This window comes from Agelaius tricolor, unplaced genomic scaffold, assembly GCF_023055355.1.
Source record: "Agelaius tricolor isolate 1412-34295 unplaced genomic scaffold, bAgeTri1.0.p SCAF_25, whole genome shotgun sequence".
NCBI classification, from domain to species: domain Eukaryota; kingdom Metazoa; phylum Chordata; class Aves; order Passeriformes; family Icteridae; genus Agelaius; species Agelaius tricolor.
The window spans coordinates 240,633-254,881 of NW_027269285.1; the positions used below are offsets into that span (position 1 = coordinate 240,633).

A 14,249-nucleotide genomic window follows, 5' to 3' on the forward strand; every position below is an offset into this window, starting at 1 on the left:
TTTAGTTTTACTGAAATTAAATTAATCAAATGTTAAATGTAATGACATTTTTAAATGTGCTGGGTTGGGGCCTAAATCAATAGAATTGCAAGACTGTGCCCAGGTGAAGCAGTGACAGAAAATGCAGTCAGCATTCTCAGTGAGAAAACCTATGCTGAAAATGTACCAAACTCCTGATGTGCCCACAGCACGTGCGTGGGCAGCAGGGCTGTATGAGGCGTGTGGGCAGGTACGGGACCTTTGCTGCAGGAGGGACGGCTGGCGGGATGACCGGGCTGGTGAATCCAAAGGGTGTTCTGACCAGGGTGCAGACATGGAAAAATGATACCCAATAGTACTAAGAGAAAAGGGGCAAAACACAGGGAAAACAACCTGTGTGCATTATATGGTCATGCTGTGAAATGAGTCACTGATGGGAGAAGTGGCAGCTGGAGGCAGTCTGTGTCTCAGTAAAGTCCTGGGCACTTTCTTTCTCTGCTTGATGGTTCTGCATGGTTGTTGCACAAAATACAGCAAAGAAATTTGGAATGAGTGGCATTACTTTTAGAATCCTGTTGTGGGAGCAGTTCTTGTGCTAAATGACTCAAACTTTCAGTCGCTTCAGAAAATAGTCTCAATTGTAACAGTAAGGATCAGTTCAGAAAAGTGACAGGTTTTGCCAGTGCTGTTTCAAGAAGAAATATCTAAAAGACTGTGTGGTTTCCTAAAGAAATGTAATGTAGCAAAGGGTCTTGTCCTTTTCATCTAATAATCCTAAATACTCAGGGATTAGGCATTCCATGTAATGCCTACCTACCATTTTCAGCTGTTTTATGAAAGAACTGAGCAAACCAGCTGTTAAGTGACACCACGCTCTTTTCACAATGACTGTCTTTATAACATACATGCCATGTTGGTGTATCATAGGGAAAACTGTGAAGTTTAATACGATTATTGACAAATCTTCGCATGATCTCAGAGAACCCTATAAATATGCCAGGCACAGAACATTTGTTGAAGATTGTGCAGATCAGTGAGGGATCTTACACTCCAGGATATCTCTCAGAGTTTGCTTTGGCTGTTGCAGTAAAGGCAGATGCTACAGTGGCAGTGCCATGTGCTCTGTGCAAGTGACACTGCAGCACAGGGGCTCATGTGCTGCTGCTGGCTCAGGTGGTGGTGGAGGGTGGCTCAAAAGGGTAGAAAGAGGTGCTGGGAGGTGCTCCCATCTTTACTATTAGCATCATCAGGTGTCTCAAACAACATTTGACCACAGTCTTTCTGTTAAGGCTTTTAGCCAAGATGTTTGAACCCAGCCCTCAGCACCAGGCAGCTCAGGACATTTTGGGGGCAGAAGCTGCCCGGAGACTTTTAGGACAGTGTGAGGTTGTGAAGTTTGGGGCCAATTCTCTTCACCAAATGGGGGGAAATAAAATATCTCAACTCTTTGTCTTGGATATACACTTAGATTTTTTTCCAGCTCAACTCATAACCTAAATTAAGTGCATGTTGTGCCTAATTCCCATTTAGAACAGTAATGGATGTAACAAAACAACTCATGATTAGAAAAGTGTAATGATAGCCTTGTGTGGAGTTAATGGAATGAAAGCTTTGGTGAAGCTCTGGACCCAGGCAGAGTTGGGGGTTTTTCAGCCTGGAAAGGTTGGGTCCCAGGGCATCTGTTTTCTTTCCGCTGCTATATCCCTAGGCTATAGAAAATCCTGCAAAGCACTGCAGTGTGCCCAATGAATATGAGAACAGTGAATGTTAATTGACAATTTTGTTTGCTGTTTGCCTTCGTTTTAGTAATATACATCAAATTATGCTTATAGTTGCACCCACATACACCCAGAGCTCTTCTGCTGCAGCTACTGGGCTTATTTCAGATTTTCCTGTTCTCCTTGATCTTCCATCCTCTGTCAGTGCAACGTCTCAATTGTTTTGCCACGCTCACTTCTTCCAAAGGCCCAGCTAGCTCTGGAGGCCACGCTGGGTGGAGGGTCCTGGCTCCACACACTGTGGTGTGCCAGCTGTCCAGGCTTGCACTCGCTGTCCTGGGAGGGCAGAGCCATGGGCTCTGCCTCCCCCGAATTCGGACGCACTGCTGCCAGCAGAGCAGGTTGCTTGGTAACTGCAGCCACATTTCAAAAATGTACCCTTTTACAGCCAGCTTCCCAAACTAATGTCTTTGAAAGGAAGAGTTGTTCTTTCAGGATCATTTTAATTTTGTTCTTGCTTTAAAAAAGGGGGAAAAAAGAGCCTTTCAGCTCCAGATTTGCTTTTCTTCTCTCCTCTTTCCCCGCATCTGGTACCACAAAGGGGAGCAGTGTCACATGCCCAGGAGCGAAGCCCTTTCATCGTCCTCTCCTTAGGGTTCAGCCGTTATAATTTCTGACTTTCAGACTGAATGGAAGGAAACGTTGAGCACTTCCCATAACGTCTGCATTTGGCATCTTCTCTTTCCTGAGCATGGTTTTCCTCTTCTAAGGGTTCTATCTTTTTCTCTTTCCATGGCTGACATGTCAGTATGAAAGGTGGAACTGGTGTCATAGAAGTGTTTGGTGTCTGTTCTCAGCTCTTGTGACGGTTTGCTGGATGTCCCCGTTGGACATGTCGTGTACTCCTCAGGCCTTACTGTCCCTGGCCATGCAGGGGTGGGGACAGGTCACATCTTTCATGCAGATTCAGTGCTGGTGATCTGGAGGCTGGAGGAAGAGCCCACAGTCATTCCTTGTGCACAGGACAATGCAAGTTGCCAGGACGTGCAGGGAGCAGCAGCTCCACTGTCAGCACTGTGCTGAGAGGGCTCCTGAGCAGAGATGCACAAGCCCTGTCCAGTGGTACCCGGACCTCTGACCAATGTCCTGTGCAGTAGTAGGACAAGTGAGATTATCCCTTGCGCTCTGAAGGTCAGTGCCACGTCTTGGGCTCAGAGGTCAGGTCAGCCATGGTGCTGAAGCCATTTAGTGTGTCCAAAGAGCTGCGCTCATTTTGTGCTGGCTCCATCTGCTTGAGAATGGAAACGACGGCGTCATAACAACATTCAGTGTAGGCTGTCACTTCTTATTTCACCACTGCTGCCCTGTCACATAGAAACACAAACAATTGCAAAAGAAGTACAACACCCAGAAAAAGAGGCTGCTGACACAATGGGAGTATGGGACACAGACAGAGCCTGAGAACACGAGCTGGGCCTGCTGGGCACAGAAACAGGAAAGCTGTGGTGATGAACGTGGTGTGAAAACAGAGCCGGCAGAAATCATGAGGAAAGGAGTGAGTGCTGATAAATACTGCATTAATAACAAGAAAGGATGACTCACAGCTCAAGCTGACTGTATGCTCATCTCAGCCTTCCCAGCAAGTTCAGAACCACGCACTCGTTACCGGGCTTTGTTCTGCCTGTTTGCTTTTAATTTCTGATTCTCTGTTCTGGATGGCTGCAGTCATCTGAACCTTTGGATGCATTAATATTTAAACAGGATGGGCAACAGAAGACTGTGAAATGTCAGATGTGTCTGAAAATCAAGAGGGATTTGGAAGTAGATGATGGGTAGGTGGCTGTCTTAATTCAGCAGTGTAACAGCAGAGCTAACACAGACTCTCTCCTCTCTCTCCTCCCCTCCCACATGCACTCACTGAAAGGAAAATAAAAGACATTTGCGTTTGTTGGCAGCTGGTGATGCGTTCAAAAGGATCCTTATTGAGCAGATAAACAGTCATGTCTCTCTCCCCTTCCCCAAGTTCTAGGTTGATGACTAGTTTCCCTTTTTTTCTTAGTTGGATAAGGCTCTTCAAAACATAAGCATTGATGTAATAAATCAGAGAAAGGAAAAAGTGCACACTCATACTTCTGTATCTCATGGCTTGCTCAGGGCACGCAGAGCTGAAGTGAAACGGCAGCTACTCAGAGCTGGCATTTTCAGAAAGCTGGAGTCAGACCTTCCAAGTCCACTGTTAGTGTCCTTTTAAGAGCTGTTCATTTATCAGGGTATTTCATATAATCTGACAGGAAATTATATTTACGATGCTTTTAGCTCCATTTGGGACATTTTTTTAACACTACTTCTGGGATGTAAATTATTTAAAAATCATCAATTTAGTTCTTCACATGAAGAGATGAAAGCTTAACTAAAAAGCTTTCCTGTTCATGGCAGTCTTAAATTCTCCTGCAGATCTCTGGATTTTTGCTTAATTGAACACCTAAAGAATAAAAAGACCTTGGCCTCATAACACTTTTAGTAGAAGTAAATTTTAGATTTATTTAGCCCCATTGACTTTTGAAATACAACCACTAACAGCATCTGTTTAAGCACCATCCTTGGGAATGGATAAAGTGTTTTATCACCAGGCATTAAATTCCCCAATAGATCATTTTATGTACCCCTCTGCCCCTTGCACAGCTCTCCCGGCCACTCCAGCCCTGTGTTCCCAAGGGATGGGTAAAGCCACAGGGAGGTGGCTGTAGCTGCTCTGGCCCGGTGAGGGGGTGGCCAGCTGGGCACACCCAGCTCAGGTGTCCCAGCTCTGTCTCTGGCTGTAGCCCAGGGCAGTGCTTTGTGCCAGCCCCCAGCAGCCAGGCTGCTCAGGATGACAGCAGGGCTTGTCCTCTGGCCTAACCTGCTGCTCACACATCCTCCTCAGGTGGCACTTTTGGATGTGTGGGATTCCTTTTGTCTTGACAATCCTTTCAAAGAACTAGTGTGAGTGATGACTAGGAAATACTTGAACTCCTGGCAGATATATTTCAGCTCAGTAAACAACCTCAAAGCCCAAAAATAAGTGTAATTGAAATGAAAATTGAAAATAAAAATGTCTGTATGGATGCCATTTTCCTCCCTGAAAAAGTTCCAGTTAATAGAGTTCCAGCCCTAAACCAATCTGCAGGAAGATGCAGGATGAAGCCACAAAACCAAGTGCTCCCAGAAAAGGGGCCACTCTAATCTCACAAGGGAACTGCAATGAATGGTTTTGACATTCTTTTAAAACCAAAATACATCTGTCATGCATAGGAGTGTGGAAACTTGCTAAATATTCATGAATCTGGGATTTCCTTTGTTCCAGTTGTGCTTGGGGAGTATGGGATGTTTCCCCCCTACCAATTACTGGCTGTTTGATCCCTGTCAGTGCAAATCTGAGGGCAGAGGGACACGCTTCACATCAAGGTGTTGTGCCTGATGCTAACCTTAAAATCAATATGTGAGCAGTTGGTGGTTGCAGGTGAGTGACACTACAGATGCAATGGAGACACTGGGATTCCCTGTCGTAATTAGCATTGATTCCCCTCTGGTTTGTTGTCTGTGAACTCATTAAATTGTGACCTGCATGTAGGACTTGCATTTCTGCCCTGGAAAAGTCAGTGGATTTGCTATCGGTTATTACACCCCTGAGGCTGCAGTTGTTTAAATGCATGTGATGAGAGGATTGTTGAAAAATATTTCAAGTAAGAACTATAAAAGCAGGTTCCAAGTGTACTTTTTTTACAGCCAGAATCTGTTCTCTTGCCTAAATGTGACATACTAAAAAAGCAGTACTCCGTTTATCAAATCAGTGTGGAATTTCAATGCCTGCACTCATTGTTCCTGATGAATGGAGGGTGGCAGCAGGTGGAGCTTACGTGGAGGCTGATTTGGCTCAGTTCTTGCTTTCTGTAGGAGGACTTGGCTCTTTTTTTTTGGTCCTGTTTTGACTTCTGAGCGATGCTGGAAAACCCAGGTCCAGCATGAGGTGCAGCACATCAGTGGGGCTCTACAAGGTGCTTTTCCTCATCCTCCAGAAAAGAAACAGCCATTGTAGAAGACTAAGTAATACAGTTTCCAAGCATTCCTGGTACACAAAAACTGGGCTGTTTTAGTCTTGAGTTGCAACTCTCAACCACCACTGCTGGTTCGATGCTGAGGCCACTGGAGTTTGCCTGTCCATCACTGTGGTAGCTCCAGAGCTGGCTGAACAGAGAGCTCTTACCAGACCTGGTGCTCTCAGCTGTCTCCATGTGCTTATGTGCTAATCAGTGTTTCTTCTGAGTTTCGGGGACTTTTTTTACTGTTGGATTAAAAAAAAATAAATTCACACAGTAAGGCAATTTATTGTCCCCATGCTTAGTCCAGTATTCACCAGGGGGCCAATTAAAATAGTGCAGTGCTTGTTAATAATAATTCAAAGTGACTTTTCAGTTCAGTTTTGGTTTATTTAGGGATGCATGCTGGGACATGGCCAGCACCCTTCAAAGGACCAAGCACACAGACCCAGCACAGCTCAGGATCTCCACTCCTTTAACCATGACTTATCAGGGCAGCTGAAGGTCAGTTTTACTGCTCTCCGTGGGGATATTGATAATTTAAGGAGAAATTAGCACAAAGTTTATATATTGTTTGTGTCCCACAGAACTCCTGAGAGCTGATGTGGAATTTCAGCTAAAAAGCTGTTCTGGTTCTTTGCAGCTCTGATGGACAGAGTCTCTACATTAATGAATACACCACCTAATAAAACCCTGGCACGATCTGCATTCTTTAGTAAGTAAATGGACACCCATCCGGAGGTCTCATAAACTAGTGAAGCTCCAGTGACTTTACTCCTGCAGTTAATGAGTTGCTGGAATTAATTACAAATCTGGTTGATGATATTCATGTCTATACAGCTCTATTTAAAACTCTCCCCTCCAAAAGGTAAGCACGCACTTGCATTACTGCTGCAGAACAGGATTTGGGGCTGGCCATGGGGGACAGTGAGCAGAGCACAGGGCAGGAGCCCTACCAGGGCAGGAAGCAACACATTTCCAAAGCTGTAGTTTGTGATAAGTTTGGATGAAGTATCACTTTCTGCTTCCCTGAAAACACAGCCTCCCTCAGGGCTGTGACCTGCTCTCCCTCGGAGTCCTGTGTCCATGAGGTTTATAGGACATTTGCTCTATGAGCTGGTGTAGTTACTCCATAAGGGCTTATCTTAAGCTCCACCATCTTGATACACTGATAATTTTCTTTAAAAAGTGTCTGTAAGTGTGAATTTAATCTACTTATTTTTGATGTCCAGTGAAGCTTTAGACAGCAATTTAATCATTATTATTGGTACTGTACAGCTGCTCCCTTGAGGTGCTCAAGCCATGTCAAAAAGGGAACCAACAGAATGAGTCTGACAGAATTTCAAAGGGAGAGATTAAATTTAGGATAATGAGTTCTGATGCATTTTTAATGTTATTGTAACAATTCACACCACTGCATCCTGTTCATCTCTGGACTCAAAACTAAAATGTCAATTGGGAATTAGGCTGTGCAGATATATTCTTTTTCAAGTCTTTCCTCTTATAAAAATTAAAAACAAGACAAAAGGAACACTACATCTCTTCTGAGATGGGGCGGAATAAATTCTGTCTGTGTAGGAGCTGGAGCAGCCTCTTCTTGTTTCTCTGAATCAGACACCAACTTACAGATTAACTTGAGCTTTGTGAACTCCACTGGTGGATTTTTAAACCTCAGTGGTTATTCCTGGGTTGCACCCCGGGTTGCAGTCCTGCATGTGCTGGGGAGCAGTGAAAAGTGTGAAAAGTGTGAAAAGTGAAAAGTGAAAAGTGAAAAGTGTGTGTGCCCACCCAGCAGGAGGGCTCAGACAGGGGAGCCTGGGGAGCTGGCTGCTCCCAGGGGAGAAGGCTGTTTTTCTACAGCCAGAGCTCCAAGCACGGTTTGGGGCTCAGGAGAGCTGACAAATGTCCCTTTTTGCTAGTGGAGTGTTACTTCTGGAATTTTTATCTCTCACCCCTCTCTCCTGACAGGAGCGGCATCATTGTTTGGTATTGAGAACAGTAACTCCCTTATCTTGGGAGTTGAACAATGTGATATAATTAATAAAAGTAATGACAATTCATTCACTGAATACCAATTAGTGTTCAGCTTTCTAAGGAATGGAGATTGGAAATGGAAAACAGGTTGGATGATACTGGATAAAGAAATCATTTCTTTGATGTAAAGGACATTAAGAAGGCGTTTCATTCATGACAGGATGAAAGATGAAGCAAGCTTTGTGGCAACTGTGAATATTTTCATCTGTCAGTGCGCATGCTTTAAAGGAGACACGAGCAGAGTCCCACACGAGTCCACAGTGCCCACGGCTTCCCTCATGGTGGGCCTTGCTCTGGGGCTGCCATCACTGGAACTGGATTTCTTCTGTTGGAGCTGCACTGGCTGAGAATGCTCGACACATAATGGTTGCTTCATCTGTTGTGTATTTTTTATGGTGTGCTGAAATGCCAGGGTGGAATCTGGAATGCCTCATTTATTAGCGCAGTATTAGGAAGAATAAGGATGCAATTAGGGATTGAAAAAATTAGGTTAAATACCCATTTCCTGATACAGAGAGATTAGGGCTCCTCCTGTTTCATATTAGGAGGGCAGGCTGGAGAGCAGCCCTGTAATTGGTGCAAATGGCACAGGACATGCTTGGGAGCACCTCTAGAATCCAGCTTCATCTCATCGCATTCCTGGAGAGCTGCAGTTGCACATCCTCATGCTTTCATTACATTCTGGATTGCTCTTGTCCTCCCTTCTCCTGTTTGGCTAAGTGTCATTTGCAATTCAGGTCTCTCCAGCTTCTTGACAAAAGGGTTCTTGACAAATCTCAATTGCTGCCTGTCCTGCTCCTCTGGTTCTTCTCCATCTCTTTTCCCAGTCTCTCACATATCCATCAGAACTGTTCCTGTTTGTTTTCTGATGCTCTGGCACATGAAATGAACTCGGTGCTGTTGTGAGAGGGGCATGCTGCTCCCCTGCAGAACCTTGAGAATGGGTTCCAGGCGTCAGCAGCCATCACTTTGCAGCAAAAAACCATCCTCTGTGAATATCCATCATATTTCCTCTGAAATACTGATGAGTTGGCACAGTGTTCTTGTACTGATGAAGTTTTGCAGTTATATGATCCCCAGATAATTGGACTTCATAGTAAGACAAAGCCTTTGTCCCAGATAGCACTTTTAGAAAATACTTTTTTCTTGAAATTACAATTATAAAAATACCCCTACTTTTCACTGTGTCCCCTGGCAAATGGAGCATGATGTTTAAGTGCTCTTTGAAAAATATTCCTGAGATAAGATCATTAGTATATGAAAATGCTTTCTTAACAGAGGAAGCTTTTGTTGAAAAGCCTTCATGGGTGGTGTATTGGGAGTAATTAAGTGAAATGCAATGACTCAAAATAACAAACAAGCTCTGCACTGCTATTTATGAATACCCAGTTCTCCTGGGGAAACCTAATCTGACATGAGAACGGAGTCTGAGGTGTGCTGGTGGTCATGGCAGACAGGAGGGACATTTCTGAGCTGCAGAGTTGTGTCAGTGGCTGCAGAACAGGTTCTGTACCCCACAGCAAACCCATGCCAGGCTGGCAGCTCCTGCAGGGAGTCTGGGAGCTCACTGGTCCCACATGTTCAGCTTGATCCTGACTGCATGATTCACTTTTGTCTCTCCTGTCGGCAGCTCCTGGGGACAGGGACCTTCACACAGCTCTGGTTTTGCGTGTGGCTGTTACTCTTAGAGCTGATCTGAGCTCCTGTTGCCACTAACACTCCTATCTGCCCATCTCTATCTCTATCTCTATCTCTACCCATTTTACCTATATCTCCTCTCTGTGTACCTCCCAATCCATTATGTTCTGCTAAATGCAAGTGGTGGAGGTTCTGCACCAAAGTGGAAAAACTAAATGAAAATGAGAAATATCCTTTCCAGTGCTTTATACTCAAAGTGAGTCTCCAGTGTGTGTCTGCCTCACCCTGTGCAGTGGTGTCCCAGGGACAGGCAGTCCTGTAGTGATTTTTAAAACCTCTTGGAAACACACAAAGATAAGAAGTTAATTTTCATGTCTCTTCTATGGCTGCTTTATAATTAATTTCTCTGAACCAGTTTGTTTTTCTGCTGCCAAACACTTCAACGCTTATATGTAAATTATCAACATCTGAAGCCGTCTTTCCTTAGAAAGAATACAAGGCAATCATCAGATAAAAGTCATTACACATTCACAGCTCTTCTGCTCCACTGATAATAAAATATTCTTAGGCAAAGGTGACCTTTTTACAATAGACTTATTAATGTCAGGACTTCAGAATTGTCTTTTCTCATTACAAGTCTTACCAAAAACATTAAAAAGAGTGAAGTTTATGGTCTTAAAGATGTGTCAAAACACAGCCATTAAGGACATTTTCACAGAATGTTATTTATATAACCCATTTTTTTGTATTTTATGTGGAAAATATTGAGATAATACAGACATTCTTGACAGAACTTTGTATTCATGACTTCTTTTGACTTCTGATCATATTCTAGATAATCCAGATATGATTTCTAGCCCTCACATTTATGGCCTTGGATATCTCCCTGGATCCAAGATAAAGTTACTCCCATACACATGAGAACATCAGCTCCTTCAAATGCAGAAACATTTTTATGTTGTCTTGAGTTTTTGCCCCCAATGGAGGGCAGATCCCTTAAAATCCAAACCATCCCAGAATTTCCATCTGCTTTTCCCAGTCTCCATCCCACCCAGCAGAGTTGGTGATGCTCATCCTCGAGCTGCTGTGCCAGCAGGATTCAGTCCCATGTGCCTCCACTTTGGTATCTCTCCAAAATCAATATTTTAAAGAAACTGAAATTATTCCTCCTACAGGAGTCATGATTCATGCAATGATAGCATCAATATTAATACAATAATCAAACTTTAAAGTCAGCTGCTAAGCAACCTGTCATGCCCACGGAGCAAACTGGGCTCAGACCAGAACAACTGGAACTGGAGAAAACTTAATGTGAAAAAGAAAATACTAAAGGAGGGAAAATGTGAGTCAAGTAGCAGATTTTGCAGAGCCACCCTCTGGGCTGGGCTGGAGATGGAGAGCTGCCTTTTTGGAATGTTCCCATCCTGCCTGGTGCCCAGGCTGCAGCTCAGCCCCAGCACTGCAGGCTCTGAGCTGGCCCCGCTCCCCAGGCACATCCACTCTGCTCACCTTCTGTGGAAATAAAGAATCGAGAGAGGTACAGGAAAAAATCTTATTCTCTTGCTTTTTTCTTCCCGCACACTTCTGAAGGCCCATTCAGCGTTTTCCTTCTGGCAAACTATTTAGTAGAGCAATTGCAGAGAGCTCTGTTTCTGCCCTCTGAAGGTTTTCTAATGGCTTTCAGTATGGCCAGTTTCGGATGTGTCTTGATGTGCAGGGAGCTGGGATTAACAGAATAGAGGGAAATTACTTATTCCAATAGCTTTTTAAATAAAAAAGCAAGTTGGTTTAAAAGAGGAAAGGCCATGCCAAGTATTTCCATTATACTGGTTTTTTCATTATCTTGAGGAGCCTGAAGAAGTCTCTGGGAAATGAGATACTGTTTGGTAGAAGATGCAAGGGCAGGTTGGGAAAGGGTATTGGAGCCAGCTGGTGCAGAAGGAAAAGAGAAAAGAGGTCATTCATTATGATGTTTTTCCTCATGGTTGCCAGCAAAACAGAGGAAGAAACATGTCCTCTGGGATATCCCAGCTGGCAAGAACATCCTTAAAGGATAAATTCCAACCACACCAGCAACAGAAAAAAATAATTTAACGAACCCTGGAGACCTACATTTTTGTGGATTCACCAGAGTATTGGCAAGCATGCTGGTTGTTTTAATCTCTAGAGTTGCATGGTAATGTATAAAGTAGAAGAAAAATAGGATCTCAACTCTAGGAACAGACCCAAATTGCTGTTGTTTTTGTGTTTCAAGGCTCAGGAGTGTTTCTTTGCCTTTTCTCTCTCCTTTGCTGTGTTTTTATCCTCCCACAAAACACTTCTACCTGTTGGCCCTGCATGGTCCCTGCACTGAGCACAGCCTGGTCATGGAGGGACACCTGGCAGGTCTGGCATGGGCAGCAGGAGGTTTTTTTCCTTTCTCAAACATCAACTACCTCACTTTCCACTGACTGTAACTTCCTTCTTGTCTTTTTAATTAGCTCACCTAACACATTGGCTGCAAACAGCGACCCAGGCTCCTCTTCCTGCTTTTTACATGTCAATACATCATCCACTGTGACTGATAATTTATGCAGCCCCAGCTGTGCCCCTCCTTGCCTTTCCACTCACTCCCTGAGTTTGGAGCTGCTGGATGGAAGCAGCAGCCTGGCAGCAGGGCTATCAGCTCGTGCTCAGCACCAAACACACACTGAGCTGGACCCCAACCTGTGCAAATCCATTTCTGGGTCAATGGTTGTAACAACTCTCTCTGGCACCTGTTTGCACAAAAGGCAGTTCAGGCAAGTCTTTGTCACTCTTGTGAGTCCACTGGTGCTCCTGCTCCAAAAAATAAAGGGTTTTGATTAAAGCAAGCACAGGAGTAAGCCAGGGATATTTAATTGTAGGGACTATTGACATAGTCTTCTGAACACTGAGGGCAAATTATCCATGGGAAATAACTTTGATTGTTGCCTCCATTATTTAATCCTAATTTAGTCCTTAATCCTAATTCAGATAGGTATAAAATTCAGATAGGTACCTTCAGATAGGTATAAAATTCTCCCTTTGCAAACAAATGATACTTCTTTTCAGCCCTCCCTGCTGAGGGTTTGGGTTGTTCTTGCCAACATGATTTTTGGAAGTGGTCTTTGCACCTTTTCTGTCAAACAGTGCATTTTTCATGGTTCCAGTTTTTCTGCAGCTATTTAGTTTTCCTTTGATGGAAGTAGAAATAATACCTAAATAATCACTTTGATTTTTATTTGAGGCAGCTGTGCTGGGACAGAACTTATTGTTCAGATCCGTTACCTTTTACACAACAGAGATAAATTAATTACAGGGCTTTCCCCTGACATCCAGGCTCTTGCCTGCAAATGTTCACATAAAAGATGAATGACAATGAGGTTCTCATTACAGCTTGATGAATTAGGCTTTTCACTTCAGTTCCAGGAAAGTCTACTTCATGGTCAACACTCTTGTTTAGGCCCTGCTGTGTTTTTTTCTCTCACTGAATTTAAATCATGCAGCTGCTGTCAAACCACCTTTGTTGGAGCAATCCATTATTTTGCCCTGCCCTTTAGAATTCTTCTCTTTTCCAGAGAATTTGCCTCAGTGGTTTGCCAGTTAGTCAGCAACAGCATCTTCCTAATTTTCCTTTGTGCACATCACACACCTGGGGCTGCAGGAAGAAGTGGCAGCTTTGTGTAAAACAGCAAAAGGACCAGGAGAGCATCCCCTCCTCAGTTCAGGGATGATCCTTGTGCTCAGGGCAAGCCAAGCTGCACAGTCTGATGTTCTCAGCCTACTGCCACCTTTTCCTTGTGTGTCCACACAATGATCTTGTTGGCATGTAACACACAGTTTAAACTGGAATATAAATGGGGCAGGAGGGAAATGTGCAGAGGTGTTTGCCAGGAGTTGCACACACGTGGATTCATTTCCAGTTTGTGAGAGGGTGGGACAAATGATGATGGACCTCCCTTGTGTCCCCTACATCTAGCAATGCCCAGAGCAGGGACACCCTGTGTCCCAGGGCACGAGGGCCATTTTGCCTGCCCGTTCTGCTCTGAGAGGCCAAATGAATACCTGAGTAATTTGAAAGCTGTTGTCTACACAAAACAAAGTCAAAAGACTCAACACTGCCAGGTGCTATTTCACAAAGAAAGAACATTTTTTTTCTTGCTCACAGTTCTTGGCAGTTTATCATGTTCCTTTACTTGTATCTTTAAGTGTCAACACCTTGATCAACTTTATTACACCTGCCTGTGGTCAGAATATTACAAATGGTGGCTCTGGTTGGTGTCTGGGAACAAGAATAAGTCATTAGTAATGACTGAAGAAAGTGGAAACATCAAAATATTGGTAGAAGAATAATTGCAGTAGTGTGAAGCTATCATTATTGAGGGGGCAATATTTACCTTTATATATTTTCCTAAAGCTTCCCAGACCACACTGACTTTTCTGGTTTCTCCCAGGTTTAAGAGGTTTGGGTGCTTTTGGAAGTGCTATCCCAAGGGGATGCCAAGGCAGAGCGATGGGCAGAGTCACCCAGTGACCTGGCATTGGGTGGCAGTGCCTGTTGCCCCTGTGTCACTGCCCCTCTTGAGCAGGACGGGAGGTGAGTGTCAGCCAGCACTTCTGTGAGGAAGTGTCCTCAGCTCCTGCACAATTCTGTGTCCTGGCATGCCACTGCTGCTCCAGAGCCCTCTCGTCCATGAGAGCCCAGCAGGGACTCTTTTCCTTGCAGTTTGCTGCTAGAACAGGAAAATACCTTGGGAATTTTCTCTGCTCTGCCTGCCAGCTCTTCAAGGAAAACTCTGATCTC

General features: G+C 44.2%; 1 long non-coding RNA gene across 2 annotated transcripts in view; it reads left to right on the plus strand.

Annotated features, from left to right (window-relative positions):
• The window catches only part of LOC139599885 (uncharacterized), a 134,379-nt gene that overhangs the window by 66,191 nt on the left and 53,939 nt on the right, over positions 1–14,249 (plus strand). The window lies entirely within an intron of this gene.